Consider the following 19332-nt stretch of genomic DNA (forward strand, 5'->3'; position numbering starts at 1 on the left):
TTATGAGTTTCCTGGAGCGGAGGGTTTAGGAAAGAGACCAGAAAATCTATCATAAAGGATAGGCAATAAATTAATAGGAAGCAGGCCTATTGAGAAATGGACCACCCTACAGGTTCACGCCCCCGTTAATTGGGGGTTTTGCTATTCGGAACCAGATGATTGTGGCTGTGGATGAATGTGGATCCAGATACACTAAATGGTCTGTTTGTTATTTACCTTTCTTTAAAACTGTAAACCAAAATATATACCAAATAGAAATCTATAGTGAATCTCCCATGTTAAGAAATATAATATTGCCAGCTCCCACAAATACCCACAAGTACCGTTCCTAGGACTACTTGACACCTTGCTGATGGTTTGCTATTGGTCCCATGTGGTCTTAGTTCTTTTATGCCTCTTTTTCTATCTCATTGAATAGTAATCATATTTTTATTATTTTAATTGCTTATATTAGCTTTTTTGCTATACTTTTTAATATTGCCTTACTGGTGGTTTACAATAGGAATTACAAAATCATGTTTAACTTAGTCTATATGAAACTAATACTTTCCCACATCTCAAACATTGCACAAAATGATATAATGTTTTAATTGCATTTAGCATCCTCCTGCCTTTTTTGGCCCCTTTCATATATTTTACTTCTAAATAACTTATAAACCAACACATTATTCTTATTGTATTTATTATTATTGCTTTAAATAGTCTATGCTCTTATAAATTTACTCATATACTTACAGTATCTAATGATGTTCATTCCTTGTTATATTTCCATGCTTCCAAAAGACTTATTTTTAATATTTATTTATCATACTTTGGGTCTGTTAGTGATGAAGTCTAAGGCTTTGCTTCTCATAGCATCTTTATTTTGCTTCAGTTTTCAAAAATATGTTCACTGGGTACAGAATTCTATATAGACTGTTTTTCCCCCCTTTCATAACTTTAAAGATTCCATTTTATTATCTTCTAGTTTCTGTAATTTCTATTGAGAAGTCACCTGACCTTCCTGCTGTTGGTCTAATTTTTTTTAGTACTTTCCTACAACATATCTGGGGGAAGTTTTACTTATATTTATTCTGCTTGACGTTTGATGACTTTTTTCAATCAGTGAGCCCACGAGGGGAAAATCTTTCACCAGATTTTGAGACTTTCCCTCAAGTATTGTTTTTGTCTCATTACTGCTCTCCTCTCTTCCTAAAACTTCACTTACATCATGTTAGATAATTTGATTCTCTACAGTATATTAGTGCTTTTTTCTCTTATTTTCATGTTTTTCTCTCTGTGCTTTAGTTCAGATTTTTTTCTTAATTTAACTGCATTCAAATTCTCGAATCCTACCTTTGGCTGGGTGCATTTGGTGTTAAATTAAGTGTTCCTCATTTCAAGTAGGATTTTGCACTTCTAAAAGGTTTGTTGGATTGGATGGTATGGATTCTAATATTCTGTTGTTAATACTTCTTTTTATCCATATTGCCTATCTTCTAAATTACTTACATATTAGTTACAGTTGTTTGAAAATCTTTGCCTGTTCATTTTAATATTTGAATCATCTCTTAAATCTCTTGTTATTTACTGTCTTACCTTTAGATTACTGATTGATTTTTCCTATTTCTTTCCTTGTCTAGTAATTTTTTAATTTACACTATATATTATGAACGATACTCAGTAGATTCTCTAATCTTCTCTGTATCGTTCCAATTTTAATATATGTGCTGCCAAAGTGAGCACCTCAATAGATTGTCTGACATTTAACTTTCTCTAAATAATGCCATATTCTGTTTTGGCAGGCAGTCAAATTATTAGTGGATTTCCTTGATCCTCTTAAACTTTGGATATGGGTTTTGTTAGGGTATGTCTATATCCAATTTTGATCTTATTCTTAAGGCATAGTACTCACTCCTATGATGTAGTCTTTCAAATGAATACCTGAAATATTCTCAAAGGTCTTTCCATTCTGTCTGGACCAGAGTCTTAATATTTCTCCAACAAAGAAAATTTTGAAATGTCTGTTCAGCTTTTAGCCTCCCAGGCGCTGATTCTCTGATAGATTTTCTGAAATCTCACTCTACACACAATACAGCTTAAAATCAAAGACTGATGAGGAATACTAAGGCAAGATATTTGGAGATTGGAATAGAAATTTGGGGACAAGAAGGCCCAGTGGAGATGGTACAAGTGTCAAGACCTTTGCACAATATGTTAACATCATCCGGGACCGCCCACCAGAGAAAAGGCAGTATGTAAGGAGCTTGTTGAGGATGTATGAAAACCTTGAGATGCTTATAGATTAACTAGAGAAAGGGACAGGAGCCAGGTTATGATGGGCCTGTAGGCTGTGTTATAAAGTTCTAATTTTATCCTCTAGAAGAAAAGAAGCTACTTTTGTCTTCTAAGGAGTGGTGAAGTAATGGCTAATATAATATTTTAGAAAGCAATTCAGAGCTTCTGTGAAGAGGACCAGCTGAGGATGCCTAGGCTGTAAATGGGAAAAGGTTCTAGGAGGATGGTACAGTAATCCAGGAAAGGGATGATTAACCTTCAGTAAGTGATGCAGGGGCAGAGAGATTTGAGGAATATTTGGGAATTAGAACAGAGAAGATCTGGTAAATAATTAGATATGAATAGGGAAGAAAAAAGAAGCATCTAAAATGACTTTTTCATTGTCACTTTGGATGAGTGGCAGATTCTGTACAAGTAAGACTGAAATAGAGTAGGATGAGCTAATTCTAGTGAGAAAGCACTTTAGTTTAGTTTTGACAGGTTAAGTATGAAGTATATAATTTAATCCTAGGTGTAATATGTTTTAGTATATATTCCAACATACAGACTGTAGATTAAGAAAACCACAAAAAAAAGACATAGATTTGAGAGTCATACTAGAGATTATGGTTATGAAAAATTCATAATAATATGAAGAAATATACAAAAATAGTAGGTATATAGTTATATATAAATTATAATTGCAACTATTATGTATATATAAATATATACATATTATGTATATATAAACTATTATGTATATATAAATATATAATTATATAAAGCTCAGCAAACATTTATTGACAGTTTAACATGATCCAAGAACCATGTGAAAGGCTGGAATTAGACATATCACTAGGATCCCTCTTTACTGAAAATATGGAGAGGAAAAATATTAACCATCTACTAGGATGAACTTACTAACATTTTATTCCATGGGTTATCAATTTCATATAAAGGATGTCAGAGAAACACAGGCAAGTTTTCTTTTTTTAGTAAAGATTTTGTGTTTTCTCCTATAAAATCATGAAATACTTTCAGATATTCACCCTCAGTAATAGTCTATGCAGTAAAAATTAATCTCACGGGTGTGTTTACAGTTCCATTTTTGCTGATTCTCAAGAGCATTTGGAGTAGCTATTAGTAAAATACAGAGAAATCTGTAGGCTTCCTAAGACTCCTTTCTTAGGCTTCAGGGTATATCCCAAGTTCAATCAGCAATGACTGTCAGATTAGATCTGGATAACATTTAGTGTGTATGATCACTGGTATTTCCTTTATCCTTTCTGCAATGAGGATTAATTGGGTTCACGACCTCAGCAGAGGAAAAATGCCGATAGTTGTGCCCAATGGACATTTGAGTTCCAGACGTTATCTTCTTGTGGCAATAGTGTTGTACTATACATATTAAAAGGAACCTAATAAACTGAAGAATGGACTAAAATGTATAATTAAAACCCTGAATGAAGTATGCTGTTAAACTGGTTTAGTTATTTTGGAAACTGGCATTTTTGTTCAGTAATAGTGTCAGTATGTTGAAACATACATGAGACAAAATGCAAATTTATTTTACGTCAAGTTTTTGAAAATGAAATAGTGACCAATTTCCCAAATTGGGATTTTCCTTTCTTTAATATTTTAATTCCTCAATCTGACTTGTTATGGAGACTGTGATCATAAGCTTATTTGTGACATGAGAAAAAAATTCTTAAGGTTGTATAACTGTGTGAAGAGTACCTCAGTTGTCTGTATTCATGAAAAATACTAGACTATAAAAAATTACAAAGATGTTTAAAAAAAAAAGCAGAAAGTGCAAAAATGATGGCAGTAAGCTACATAATTCACATAGCAGAGAAAAGCTTAAAGTTGCCATAAATTCCTTCACAAAAGGAAAAGAGAAAATAAGATGGATAAAAGCCATTCTAGACAGGATGGAGAGAAAAAAGAACTGTAGGTAAGCTGTAGCTTAAATACTGACAAGACCAATTAAATAGTTGCCTCTATCTAAACTTCTATCACAAAACAAAGAAAAGAGGCTGAGGCTGACATTTTCTGAAAATGGCTTATCTTCAAAAACTACATCATGATAAGCCTTCTAATTAACTTGAATGTTAAAACCAATGGTTCATTATAACTCCAGTTGTTTTTTAAAAAGGAATGTCATATCCTGTCCTGAGAGTGCTTTTATATACACTTTGTTGTAAGTTGAAGGGGGAGAAAGTAAATAGAGATTCCTGCAGAGATGAAGTGCATACCAGACGCTTAGAGCCAGAGAAATGATCTTGGAGAGATGTGATATATTTAGTATTATAAAAATCTCCACTTGAGAGTGACAGGAAATTGAAACAAAGTGTAAAGAAAAAGTGCAGTCTTTAAAGGCCCATTTATAAATGTCACAGTTATCAAGGAAACCTATTTCTAAAGGCAGAATTTCAATTCATTTTGGTGTTAGGTGTCAGTGACAAGTGACACAGGTCAATCCTTAGTCAATGACAAAAGGCAAACAAATGGCAAATATTTATAAATATACTAAACTACTCATGGAAGGTCACATAAACACCAAGTATTTTTAAACTCAACCCTGAATGGCATAACTGCTTATTACTCATCCTGACCTTAGAAGAGAAATTCATCTTTAATATCAGCAGCAGGACCTACATTATTTCCTTTCCCCAGGAGGACTTGTTGGAGCCCCTTTTTTCAGTTCATCACAAAAATCGTGTTATAGGAAGTAAAATAACAATAACTTGTAAGTAATATATTTGTCCTTTCAAAGGGTAAAATCCTTACCCTAGATAAAGTTATCCTTCTACAATACATATATGAATATTTTAAGTGACATTCTTAGTTTTCAAGAATAAAAATTCTGTCCTTGCTACAACATTTTAAGGTAGCTGTAACATGTAATTCTTGTAGAATTCAATAGAGGAATATTTTCCTTTGATCATTTTTTATGACAATAATATATTTTCAAGGAAAAACAGGGATGTCATTTAAAAAGATAAAATTTATCAAAAGCTCATTATCCAGAGACAATCATAGTTAACATTTTGGTAAAAATTCTGTTCATTATTTGTACTTAACAGATACAATTATTACCGTATTTTAACATCAGAATCTTGCCATCCATACTATTTGGTAGTCTTCATTTTTTTTTACTTAATACTATATATAGGAGTAGATTTTTTCAAAGTGCTCTGGTTAATGTGATTGTCAAATATGTCATAAACATACACTGGATATTTAGCCATTTGAAAAAGTTTTACATTTTAATGGCTATTATTTTCTCTACTAAGTGCCTACAGATATGTATTATTAATTATATATTAATACATATTATTAATATGTATTAATAATAATATGAATCCAAGCACTGTTAATCTTACTTTTTTATGAAGATAATTCTCTAGTTACAACTAAAACACTTACAAAGGCTAAAATAAAAAACTGTAGCTGTTACATGTAATTAACAAACATGATTTGTTTGTCATCACCAAAGCACATAATTTTATGAATTTACAACAATTATTTTATGATTATGAATGAAAAATGGAAGGAACTAAGGAGTAAAAAACACCAGGGATATTAGTTAAGCTTTACACAAAGAATAATGTTTCTTTGGATGCAGAGTTTGGCTTTTACTTGTAGAATATCAATACTTCAATTCCCATTGAGCTCTGTCTATGACCAAGAGTAGTAAAATCAAAGGCAGATTTTCTTCAAATTAAAAAAAACAAAACAAACTGCACCTACATTAAGGAAGCATAGTGCTTTTGGTAAAGAGATCTAGTTAAAAATATAAAGTATGAAAGTGTTAATCTCTCTTTTAATATATTATATATATGTTTAAAGATAAAATGTATGCATATCAATTTATAGAACATTAGATATGATACAAAGGGTAAACACGTACCAGAAGCTTTCTGACAAAGTATATGTCCATTCTACTCTACATCACTATGCATAAGATATTGTTCATGTATCAACTCACCAAAATCTATTTTTGCTCTATCCACACATTGTTGAACTAGCATGATGATGTTTTAACTTAAATTCAATAAATCCTTAAAAGACAAAAACTGACATAAGTACTCTCAACTTCTAGACAGGGCACATGAAATTGAATCTGTATTAGTTTGCCTGAGATGGGACAGTAAGAACAATTGCTTAGTTTCACCAGGTTTTTTGTTCCCTCATGATTTCCTGGCTAAGGAACAGAAACTTTCTAGAAAGAAACTGATGTTAGCATTGGTATAACAACTTGATTGTAATTCACACATTCTTAATTGACTGTTATTATGTGAGTCTATGAATAAATATTCAAAGCTTCCTGCTTCTCTTTGTGGACAACTTTTTGATCAGTGTGATTGCTAAGCATTCAGTGAGATTATCATTGGAGTTTGAAAGGTACAGTGATAGCAATCAGGAGTATATTTCTGTTAGATGATTTTCTGAGAAACAAAGGAATTGAAGTCCCACATTTGTATACAAAGCCCCAGAGGTTTTCTACTGTGGTAGTAGCTTAGAGAGTTTGTTTCACCTGGCTTGAAAATGGATGATTATTATCCAAAAATGTATGACAAAAGGAGACTTCTCTTTTAATATAGCTCTAAGTAAAGGCAAAAATAATGTTAGGAAGCTAAGATAATTTTAATTTTTAAATGTAAGCTCATGATAGATTTCATTTAAAAAAATGCAACTCTTGCATGAAATATGCATTTTCAGTGTATAGGTTTTCTGAGAATATCTGAAATATTGAATGTTGTGTAATTCTTTTGCTTCACTGTAGAAGCCAAGACCACTATAGCTATTGCTCCATGCATATGAAATATTTTGGAATTTCAAGGCAGCATTTAATAGGCTTGCATCATTTCATTTAAAATGCAAGGTCTGTTTGTCCTTGTTTTTTTTTTTTTTTTTTTTTTTTTGTTTGTCCTTGTTGACAAGAATTGGCAATTAAAGTCAATTAAGAAGAAATAGAATGGACTTGAGGACACGGGGAGGGGGAAGGGTAAGCTGGGACGAAGTGAGAGAGTGGCATGGACATATATACACTACGAAATGTAAAATAGATAGCTAGTGGGAAGCAGCCGCATGGCACAGGGAGATCAGGTCGGTGCTTTGTGACCACCTAGAGGGGTGGGATAGGGAGGGTGGGAGGGAGACACAAGAGAGAGGAGATATGGGGATATATGTATATGTATAGCTGATTCCCTTTGTTATAAAGCAGAAGCTAACACACCATTGTAAAGCAATTATACTCCAATAAAGATGTTAAAAAAAAAAAAGAACACACCATTGTAAGGCAATTATACTTCAATAAAGATGTTTAAAAAAAAAAAAAAAAGAAGAAATAGAATTAAAAAGTTGATTAGGTTTTATGTCCATGATGAGTTAACTTTCGCAAGACAAGTCTAGGTTTTAATATTTTTTATTTCCCCTAAAGTCATAAGCATTCTTATTGTTTTTCTCATGTATAAAGGGAAATGACAGAATCTATGGTCCCAGTATCCCTGGCTTTCATTACTAATTGAATGAGCTAGGCTCCAAACTGATCAATTTTTGGTCCTTGCCTAAGCATTTGCACCAAGTAAACCACAAAGATCACAGCTCTTGTGCGGCACCCTGCAGCATCTATCTCCCTATTAACATAAACTTCGGAAGTCAGCAGCATTGGTTAAACCCCACCACTTGCAAAACACTCTGTTATGCATTATGATGAGATGCAGGGGATTCGAAAAGGCAGCTCTCATACTTTCAGGGGTTTATAATCCATGTTTATGCAAAATCTCTCTCACAAAGCCATTGATAATGCTGCATTCTGCATGTTTTATTTTCCTTTTTTGATTCAAAGTGACGCACACGAGGGATGATACATAAAGACTCCGGCAACTCTTTAAAATCAGGTGATATATAAAGACTGCCTAAATATCATGGTTATAGTGCTGTTTGGTTTACCAGCTATAAACAGCATCCATTTATAGGCTGCAGTGAAATAACTGGATCTTTAAAATGTATTCGATTTTCACTTCTCCCTCCTATTATTTAGCCATGTTTATTGTCAATTTTACTTTTTCTAATCATTGCATTTGTAATTTTAAATAAAATACTTAAGATTTTTGTCTTAATCTGCTCAGGCTGCCATAACAAACATACCACAAACTGGGTGGCTTAAACAATAGAAATTTATTTCTTACAGTTCTGGAAGCTGGGAAATCCAAGATAAAAATGTGGCCCATTCAGTTTCTGGTGAAGCCCTCTTCCTGGCTTGCAGGTGGTCACCTTTTGTTTGTGTCCTCACAAGGTGTAGAGAGCGCCAACTTTCTGGTGTCTCTACTTATAAGACACTAATCCCATCATGAGATCACCACCCTCATGCCCACATCTACCTGGAATTACCTTCTCATGGCCCCATCTCCAAATACCATCCCATTGAAGGTTAGGGTTTCAACAAATGAATTCTGGGAGCTACACAAACATTTAGTCAATCACACTTATACTTCTTAATTTTTTTAAACTCCTCAATATGTAAGATAAGGATATTATGTTTTCTTTTTTTAGCCTCCCTTCTCCAACCACCTTCCAAATTCTGTCATCTATATCTTCATAACTCTCCAGTTCACCCTAGTTAACATTACCCTGCTTCATTCATTTCTTTCTTACTCCTGAAAAATTTTAATCCACTGGTGTAAATTTTTTTCTTGTCAGGATTCAAAGTTTTATATTCTATTGTGCATCCCCAATTAGTATATTCAAGACTTGGAAAGAGTGAAATGGTATAATTTAATATTAGCAAAGAATATAGCAAATTATTACTCACTGTAGAATCTCTCTGCAACCCCCCAAGCAATATCCTGAGATCAATATCATAACTTGATGAAAATGTTGTTACAGTGACATGGATTTGTTCCTGTTGGCAGGGCTAAGGCCCTCTTATTTCTTACAAGACTCCTTTGCTCAAATAATGCCACATTTTGGTTTGTTTTTCTATTCTGGATCATGACTTCATCATGCAGCTTTTCTTTTTATCTTTGTTATGCCTTCTTTACCAATCACTAAGATTTGCCAGGCTTTTGCTTATACCACCTTTTAAATAAAAATAATTCCACTTTTCTTTTATTTATTTATTTATTTATTTATTTATTTATTTATTTATTTATTTATTTTTGGGTGTGTTGGGTCTTCGTTTCTGTGTGAGGGCTTTCTCTAGTTGCGGCAAGTGGGGCAACTCTTCATGGCGGTGCGCGGGCCTCTCACTGTCACGGCCTCTTGTTGCGGAGCACAGGCTCCAGACGCGCAGGCTCAGTAGTTGTGGCTCACGGGCCCATTTGCTCGTGGCATGTGGGATCTTCCCAGACCAGGGCTCGAACCCGTGTCCCCTGCATTGGCAGGCAGATTCTCAACCACTGCGCCACCAGGGAAGCCCCCACTTTTCTTTTTAAAGATAGTCTTATTGGGACAAATGAGTTCTTTTCTAATTTATGTCAAATAATACCTAAAACATTAGCTTAGCTCTTACACTGAAATTGATCTCTTGCGTCATTCTTTGGTCAATTCTAATGTTTATTGCAAAGAATATACTCATTTTTATTTTGCTTAAGCATTTTCTCAAAAAAAATTCTCAAAAAGTGAATATGGGATGTAAGCAGCCTCTTAATGTATATTTAATTGGCATAGAATTCTAGGCTTTGAGGCAATTTTCCTAGTGCATAGAAAATTTTGCTCTACTGTCATCTTAGCTTCCATTGTATAGGATGGCTAACTGACTTTAATTACATTTTAGTGGCATGTTACTTTTAGGTCTATTTTGTTCTACTGTCTGAAAACTTTTTTTTTCTACTTTGGTATTCAAAAATATCACAAAAATATGCCTATAAATGAGTCACCCATCCTGCTCAGCATTCAATGAACCCTTCCTTACTTCCTTTTTATTTACAGCCATAAAAGAGAGAATATATAACACACATGGATTTGATATTTCTATGATTGCTTGCAGTGGAAACACTCATGTAACCAACACCAAGCTGAATAAAAAAATCTACAAATACCACTGAAGTGCCCTCTTTTCACTGAAGGTTTTACTGCCTTGAACTTTGTGCTAATTATTTTCTTGCTTTGAAATTTTTGTCTCATGATATATAATAGATGTACAGATGTCCCTCGAACAACACAGGTTTGAACCACGTGGGTCCACTTATACATGGATTTTTTTCCAGTAAATATATACTACAGCTCTACAAGACCCGCCCACCCCCCTTGGTTGAATCTGTGGATGGGTTACCTCAGATACAAGGGCCAACTAACTATGAACTTGTACATGGATCTCTGACTGCTCCAGGGTGGGCACCCCTAATCCCCACATTATTCAAGGGTCAACTATAACTATTTTTGAAAATGATATAAATAAAACCATACTGTAGATTTTCTTCTGTGACTATACCTTTTTATACTCATTTTTTCCCCAGATAAATCCATATTAAGCTATATAACTATTGTTCCCTTGTTTCCACTGTGGCATATTATTCCATTTTGTGAATGGACAATTTATTTCTTTTACTGTCAATGGACATTTGAATTGCTACCAATATTTTACTATAGAAGTAATATTGCTGAAAACACTTTTATGTAATCTCATGCACAGTTAGATGCATTTCCCCTTATATACAAGATTTTGTATGCTATATGCATCTTCCATTAGCTAGGTAATGATAGAGTTAATGTGTTCAAAACAGTATAAACTGCCCCAAAATTCCATAAAGCTTTCACTTAGTCTCTGACTTGTTCATTTTTGAGGTATGGGAACTACACAAAGGTGCCTGTTGTGGTTTTAATCTATTTTCCCTTGATTACTAAGGAAATTGAGGTCTAATTCAAATGACCAATCTCGGAATGTGTACTCTTTTCTGTGTGAAATGCTTGTATGTCTCTTCATGGCTTTTACTCTGTGTTCTCTCTCCCTTTTCAGCTTTTTTTTTAAACATCTTCGTTCACGACAAATCATTAAACTATATTTTCAGACTTTGATTCTTTATCAGTTTAAAGTGCTATGAATATATTCTCTTAATTTGTGAAAAGATCCTTTGATTCTTTCCATTTTTGTTGTATCATTTGGTGAACACAGTATCTTCATTTGAATAGAGTCATGCTTCCAAAAGTTGCTTTCTGAAGCGTCTTGTTTAGAAATCCTTTTCTATCCTTCTCAATCATAAAAGCTTTGTACTATATTTCTCGTAAATTTAGAATAGTTTCATTTCATATAAAATACTCTACATCCTCTGGAATTGATTTTACAGTATAATGTTAAGTAAAGATCCAATTTCATTTCTCCTTATATAGATAACCAATTTACTAGCACCATCTATTTGTTGGATTCCTGTTTTCTAAATTTTTATCTGCAATACCAAACCTGGCATCATATCTTGTTTCCATATTTGTGAGGATCTACTTTTTGGCACTCGGTTCAGTTCTGTTGATCAATTAGTTTAACTCCAAGCCAATATTCCATCTTCACCCTTATACTGGAAACCATGATCCTCCATGGGTCTCTCAGGTTCCTATTTGCAAAAATGCATGTCTCAGATCCTTCCTTATCAGAGCCATTCCCCATGGTTGTGTTTGCGATCAGCATCCTTGAGAGATGAAATGATCTCACCCTTGAGTACAAATTATGGGCTTAATTGCTGCTTGTTATAAAATGAGATGAATTCCCCAAGTTCAGTGTTCTTCACTGGTAATGCAATCCTCTACATGTACAGAAACCTTCTGAAGCCCTCCTGGTCCCTTTCATGAGACTTGGAGGTAAGAGAAACTATTGCTGCTTGCTGTGTCATGAGTACTGATCCTTTGTCTTTAATCCAGAGAAATATTTTATATTCTACCAGCAGCCATTAAAGAGAGATAAATTAATTTATTAGCTTGTAAATATGATGAAACCATATCACAGATTAATATCTTTTCTTTTCTATAACAGATTTAGCCTTAGCTTATTAAACCTTCAAACATTCATATCGAGGTTATGATTGAAAACTCTATTGGATCAAAAGATCAGTTTAAAAAGAAATTTCATGTTGAAGTGCTTGCATGTTTTGATTATTAAGAAAAGGTCTCTCAAGTTATTTAATAGTAACAAATAAATTTACATAACATTCTCCATCAAAAAGTCTTCAATATTTTTGTTATATTTATTCCTAAGTACTCTATTTTGTTCCAATTACCTTCATATCTTCTGTTCCCTTTAGGAGCATTTTTAGTAAATGGTATTTTTTTTAAGGGATGTATCCTTTCCATCTAGGTTGACAAAATTGTTGGCATAAAGTTGTTTATAACATTCCCATATTATTCCCTTTTTCATGTCTATGTTCTCTTTAATTATAAACACCTCTCATATCTGATATTGATAACTGTTACTCTGTGCTCTCTCCTAATTTCTTAATCAGTCTAGCTGATGGGTTATCAATTTTGTTGATTACTTCAAGGAATCAATATTGATCTTTGGTAATTTTCTCTATTGTTGCTTTTTATTTTGTTTGTTTTTACACATATTTATTATTATTATTTTCTACGCATATTTGTCTTTTATTATCTTTTGCTAGATTTTAAATTTGCATTTTTAAAATTTTAGACCTATTATACTATCCTGATATAAATATATAAAGCCATAAATTGGTCTGTCAGCACTGTCTGAGCTGTATTATATGCATTTTAGGCCAGCTCCAACTGTGTCATTTCCCATCAGCCTAAAGAACTTCCTTTAGCATTTCCTGTATTGCAGGTCTGCTGGTGATGAAATCTGTTAGTTTTCATTCTTAATTTTTATACTCTAAAATGTCTTTATTTTACTATTATTCTTTACAGATGTTCTTGCTGGAGATATAATTCTGGTTCAAAGGTTTTGGCTTTTGTTTTTCTTGCAGCAATTTAAAGATGCTATTAACACTGCCTCCACAATTTCAATGAGTTGTCAGCGGATTTCTGAACTGTTGTTTACCTTATTTAAAGTATCATACTTCTTTCAATGCTTTGAAAATGTTGTCTTTGATTTTCAGTTGCTTGACTATGCTTTGCCTAGGCATGGGGTTCTTTCTTTTTATCCAGCCAGGTATTTTCTGAACTTCTGGAATCTGTCAATTTACGTTGTCTCACCAAATTTGCAAATTTCCTGCCTTTATTCCTGTAAACATTATTTTTCTGCCACATTGTCTTTCCTCTGTCTAAAGGACTTCAGTTATACATGGTTGAGACTGTTTGATGTCGCTTTCAGTACCTTAGTTCTTTATAAAAACTTCTTTCTTTGTGTTCTCCATTTGTAAACTCCATGCCTCTGTTGTCAAGTGTCCTCCTTGTACACCTGTCACTGTGTCTCTCCTTCTCTTTTTACACCAGAAAGATTGGACTAGGGCCCACCCTGATCCAGAATGACCTCATCTTAAATTGATTATATCAGCAACGACCCTATTTCCAAACAAGGTCCAATTCACAGGTACTTAAGGTTAAGACATCCACATTCCTTTTCAGGAGAACACAGTTCAACACACAAACCTAGTGTTCCGGGAGGAGAAAAACAGACTAATTAACCAATACTAAGTACATGACCTGGGAAACTACTACAGGAGAGTTCACTGGAGAGAGAATTTAATAATCAGCTCTTACTATTAATACCAGCAATGACCATAATTATACTAATTAATACTAACAAAAAATGGCTATAATAACACAGGACCAAAAGTTTCATAAGATATATTTAAGCAAAATTAAATATTTAGTAAAACAGATAGCCTTTGGATGGAATGTAATGAAAATATATAAAAGGAATGTTAATGTTATTGCTTACTGGATGCCTTGATGTCTTGCAAAACAAAGAACATTTCAAGGAATGTGATATAAATGTTTAATGATGAAGTGATTTACTTTAGAAAGAAACTGAAGAAAAGTAATATCAAAATATCCCTTTAAAGAAAACTATAATTATTGCTATAGGTACAACTACTAAATTAACAAGTAAAGCTATTCCTACAGTAAATGTATTAATATGAATATATAAATATGAATATTTTCCAAGATGAACATAAAAGCATCAAAATATTTATTCCTATACACCCAAATAATTAAGAAATGTTTATATTATTAGAGAAGACAGCTTTATTTTTGTAGCTCATAACTGACCCTTACAGTTCTCATATTTAATCAAATTTTTTTTCACCTGAAGCAATACTCATGACTTTGAAGAACAACATTTTGATTTCATTATTTTTTTTATTTTTGATCCAAACTTCTGAAAAATGTGTAATGGGATATTTGTATAGTCTCAAAATATCTCCCCATAATATATTATTAATTACAAAGGGAAAGCAGAAACTTTAAAGTGAAGAAACCAACTTAACCAAATAAAGTTAACCTTACCAATAAAAGGAAAATTAGGCATTATGTGACTGGTGCTATAATGCATTGAGAAGGATGCAGGCAACATTAATTTTGTGTATTCCTGCCGAAAATGCATAATGCAATCATGAGGAAACACCAGGGAAGCCAAATGAAGGACATTCAACAAAGCAACAGGCCTGTTCTCTTTTTAAAAAGTCAAAGATATGAAAGACAAAGAAGATTGAGGAACTGTTCCAGATTCAAGGGCATTAATTGGCCATTTGCCACATGTCGGTTGAATCCTGGACCAGAAGAAAATTTATTTGTCCATACTTGTTATAATGGATATTAGTGGAATAATTAGCACAATTTGGATGAGGAATGCAGATTAGATAATAGTATTTTTATTAATGTTAATTTTCTGATTTTTATCATTGTACCGGGTTAAGTAACAAAATTGTTCCTATTTTTAGGAAACTCTCATTTAAGTATTTAAAGATAAAAGCACATCACAAAAGCAACGTACATTTAAAATGTTGCATAACCATTGAAGAATCTAAGTGAAGGGAGGGATACATAAAAAGTGTTCTTGTGAATCTTCTACAAATCTGAAATTAATTCAAAATTAAAATATTTTAAAATTATATATTTAAAAACTATATATGTTATATTAATATATAATATATATAATAATAATTTATATTATATATAGATTGTATTCAGTTACCTTTAGATACTAATCTGGAAAATACTAAAATTAAAGAATTGCTAAATGGAGATTTTAAAAGATATATTTTATGGGCTCTAAAATATTCCTAGCCACAAACTGAAGGCGTCACAGATTGTACATACTTTCATTTATTTATTATTTTTTAATATCTCACCTATGTCATCAGCCCTCTGGGAACACTAGAATAATTAAATTCTCACCAGTTAAATGTGTAGAATAATTAAAGCTGTCAGAATCTCCAACATGCACAAATCCTGAGGCTATTCATGTAAACAAAGCCAGGCAACATAGATGGTGTCACTTTAAGGTCACTTTTAGCATTTTTGAGTTAAAGAAGAGTGACATGTGAAACAGTATAAGACATCTAATACAGAACTTATGAAACCTGGGCAGGAATTTTATGTTTAGAATAGAACTGTAACAAGTAATAGGTTAACAGGTTCATAACTATTGGATTTTTTCCTGAATGTCATTCTCTAATAACTAGGCTTTACCATCCCACTCTTCTTGCATAAAAAAGAAAAAATATTTAGTGGTAGAAAAAGGTATGAGCAGTAAGAAGCAAACTTAATGTTCACTCTTTCCAAATGGTGAGGCTCTTCGAAATAAAGGTGCAGGGTCTGAAACACTGTGAAAAGTAATTATTATGATTTCTATGCAAAGAGCAAAGGCAAAGCTAGTACTGTCATCTTTTTGTATAAAATTTCTATGCTAAGGAAACTCCTAATCTATATGGCATTGCAAGTTCACTCTTTGAGTTCTTTCTCTGCTTCAAATATATAGCAATAATGAATAGAATAAAAATGTACAGTCAAAAAATAAAAATGTACATGAACAAGAAACAGAACAGAAGCAAGCAAACAAAATAAATGAAACTAGATCTGCAGGCTTGTTCTGGGAATCGAAGCAAGGAAAGGTGGCCTGGGGTTCCATCTTCTGAAGAACTATGAGAAACTAAATCAGCCAATATGACATGTAGAACTGGAGCCAGATGCACTGCATGAATCAAAGTCTTACTGTGGAATCCCTCTGCCCTCGAAAGGAGGCTAAAAAGTTCTCCTCCTGAGCCCTACCTGTAACCGGGCTTCTGTGAATCCGTCTGTCTGGGAATGTAGAGGAAGCTGACTAGAGGCTTCATCCATACCAGCCAGCTGACTTCGCTCCTGAGTCCACAATATTGCCCCAGTTAATAGAACAATTGCAAATATGGCCCAGGGTTGGGGACCCAGGGGAGTCCTAAGGAGGAAAGAAAGAAACAAACAAAAATCACAAAAGCAGAGAGAGAAAATTCACTCCACTTAAGGGAGCAAACCAAAATTCCAAAATCTATGAGGAAACCTTTGAAAATTAGCCAACAAAATGAACAATTAAGAGACAAATTCACTAAAAGAAGAGTAAAGCGATCTAAAAATGATTGTGAAACGTACATGCTCAAGATTTTCAAAATGTAAGTGAAAATAGCATTTATAAAAAGGAAAAGAAATTATTTTTAAAAGAGAAATGAAGCAAGGAAAGTAGATATGAAAAATAATGAATTAGAATTCAACGGGTATAAAGTTTCAGTTATACAAGATGAATAAGTTCTATAGATCTGCTGTACAACACTGTGCCTGTAGTTAACAATACTGTATTTTATACTTAAAGATTTGTTAAAAGGGCAGATCTCCTGTCAAGTGTTCTTACCACAATTAAAAAAAAAAGAAAAATTAATGAATTGGAAATACTTGAAAAATGTTCATAAAGTGAGTTAAATGACCTAGATAGAGACAATAAACTCTAGGCTGCACACAAAGAGAAGTAGGGAACTGGAGAATAATTCCAGAAATTCACCCAGAACACAGCAGAGAGAGAAAGGGATTTTTAAATGCATATACATAAGGGGATCTCTTTGTTCCAATATGGATTCAGTTGATCCCTGAATTACTTATCAATGGTCATCCTTCTTCAGAGCAAACAGGAAAAGATTTTAAACAGGCTAAGTGTCCTTTAATATATTTTTGATAAGGAGTGACTGTCATTAATTAATTTTTATTTTGTAAGAAGAAGACAGCATTGTTACATGTTGGTAAACAAAACGTGATTTAGGACCTGTCAATATATTCTTGAAGACAAAATGTTTAAGTGAAAATCCCTTTGCTTGTATGGTAATAGAAGGATTCTTTTCTTTTGGGTGTGGTCGTGAAGTATCAGGTTTTGCCTTTTTGCATCAGTCCACCTTTGAAATAACTTCTTTACAACTTAACACAAATTCCTGTGTATTAATCTGGGGCTAAGAAATATTTGGGGACTGCCATTTAAGTCTCCATTCTCTCAAATTAAAGATTTTCAGAATAAAGAAAAATTTATTTGGCAACACAAGATTATATAAACTCAACATCTGGATAATTGACATTATTTTCCTTTTTATCCAAAAGATTTGATGTCACGTGGGCACAATCACCATGTCTTCTATAAGGATACAAGCATCTCTAACAATGGGTGAAACCATGTTTGATAGAATAATATCCCGATTAGGACAATAAAAATGGAGCATAGCTAAGTGGATACTTTAAAGTGTCTATAATACAGGGAGTAGAAATTGACAATATATTTAGATGTCATTTTGACCTTAAAAAACATGTTGAAGCATTTCAGAAATGAATTAGCTTAAACTTGAACAAATTAGCAGGGCTTGTCGATGAAAAATGACTGGTGAAATGTATTATAGATTATGGAGCATTATTAAAATGTCTGATACATAATAGATGTTCAATAAACATTTGCTGAATTAAATCAGGGCTAAATGTAACAGGATACCTTGTATAATAGACTATAATAGATATAGAGTTTCATGAACACAGGATTAAAATACAGTTGTATCTCATTTACTTTTCTAAGGAAACACTTAAGCACCACTGACCCTGAAAAATAGTTATACTAATGTCACCTCCACCAGTTCCTGTGTGTCCAAAAATTGTTCTCTTAGTCTCAAGGGCTCAGTTCTTCCATGTTCTAGGAAGAGAGCAAAATGAAGAATCTAATTTCTTCATGGTACATTTGCTTTGGTGCTGTTCCATACATTGAAAACTGTTCTTGTGTATTCTGATGGATTGATATCCATGGCTTCTGTGATTAATTTTCTCCCTAAGATCAGTGTAATAGTCCTACGGACTTGAACCCCAAGTTTATGCTCTAGGAATCTCCAACCTAGACTCTCCTTCCTCCTTATGGTAGGATTGGTTCCCTTTAAGACTCTCAATGTCTTTTCCTTAATGTGCAGCCACCAAACTTTGACTCCCTGGAGCAGCTTCTCTCCTAGAAAAAAAATGAGTGTTGCCACCAAAGGCATCCATTAAAAGGTCTACTAATTCTCAGTATTAGGTTTCACAAAAAATGTTTTAGTCTTGTTAAATATATAGTCTGTGATTAAGAAAAAAAATGTACTTTTCTATTTTATTAACATAAAACCTAATTTGTTTTTAAGAAAATGTCACCAATTTTTACAGCGATAAGAAAATTATGCTAACATTTTTCCCTCTTTAATTCATTGTACATTAACCAAATGATGCAGTTAGCCACCTGGGCAGGGATTGTAAGGAAACTGGAGCACCCTAATATTTGAAATTGCAAATATGGACAACTGAAATGCTAATTAATGAAAAAACAAATATAACCTTCATTTCATTTGATCTTTATCAGCAAAATCAACTGGAAGACTAAGGTAACAATATGAATATATCAAGTTAAAAAAAATCAGTGTAAAACTTTAGCTATCTCTATACCATACGGGTCTTACATAGGTTAATTGAAGAAATTTCCTTTTATTTCCACATACTTTTAATAGAATTGATCTCACCTATGTCAAAATGTAGAAATATGGGTTCTATGTATCTGATGAACAGTTATTATACTACAATTCTATATTTCCAGGGTAGTATGAGTGTATATTAGGGTATACAGAACACTTAGGGATCCAATGGCAGGAGATACTTTTTAAGTAGAAGTTA

The 19332-nt window shown here is 33.0% G+C and overlaps 1 non-coding gene across 1 annotated transcript; it reads right to left on the reverse strand.

Annotated features, from left to right (window-relative positions):
- Positions 1 to 1620: 1620 nt before the first annotated feature.
- Positions 1621 to 1725, reverse strand: LOC132356771 (U6 spliceosomal RNA). The gene has a single exon (XR_009500048.1). It is a non-coding gene; the product is annotated as a U6 spliceosomal RNA (small nuclear RNA).
- Between the last annotated feature and the right edge of the window lie 17607 nt (positions 1726 to 19332).

Source organism: Balaenoptera ricei, chromosome 21, assembly GCF_028023285.1.
Source record: "Balaenoptera ricei isolate mBalRic1 chromosome 21, mBalRic1.hap2, whole genome shotgun sequence".
NCBI classification, from domain to species: domain Eukaryota; kingdom Metazoa; phylum Chordata; class Mammalia; order Artiodactyla; family Balaenopteridae; genus Balaenoptera; species Balaenoptera ricei.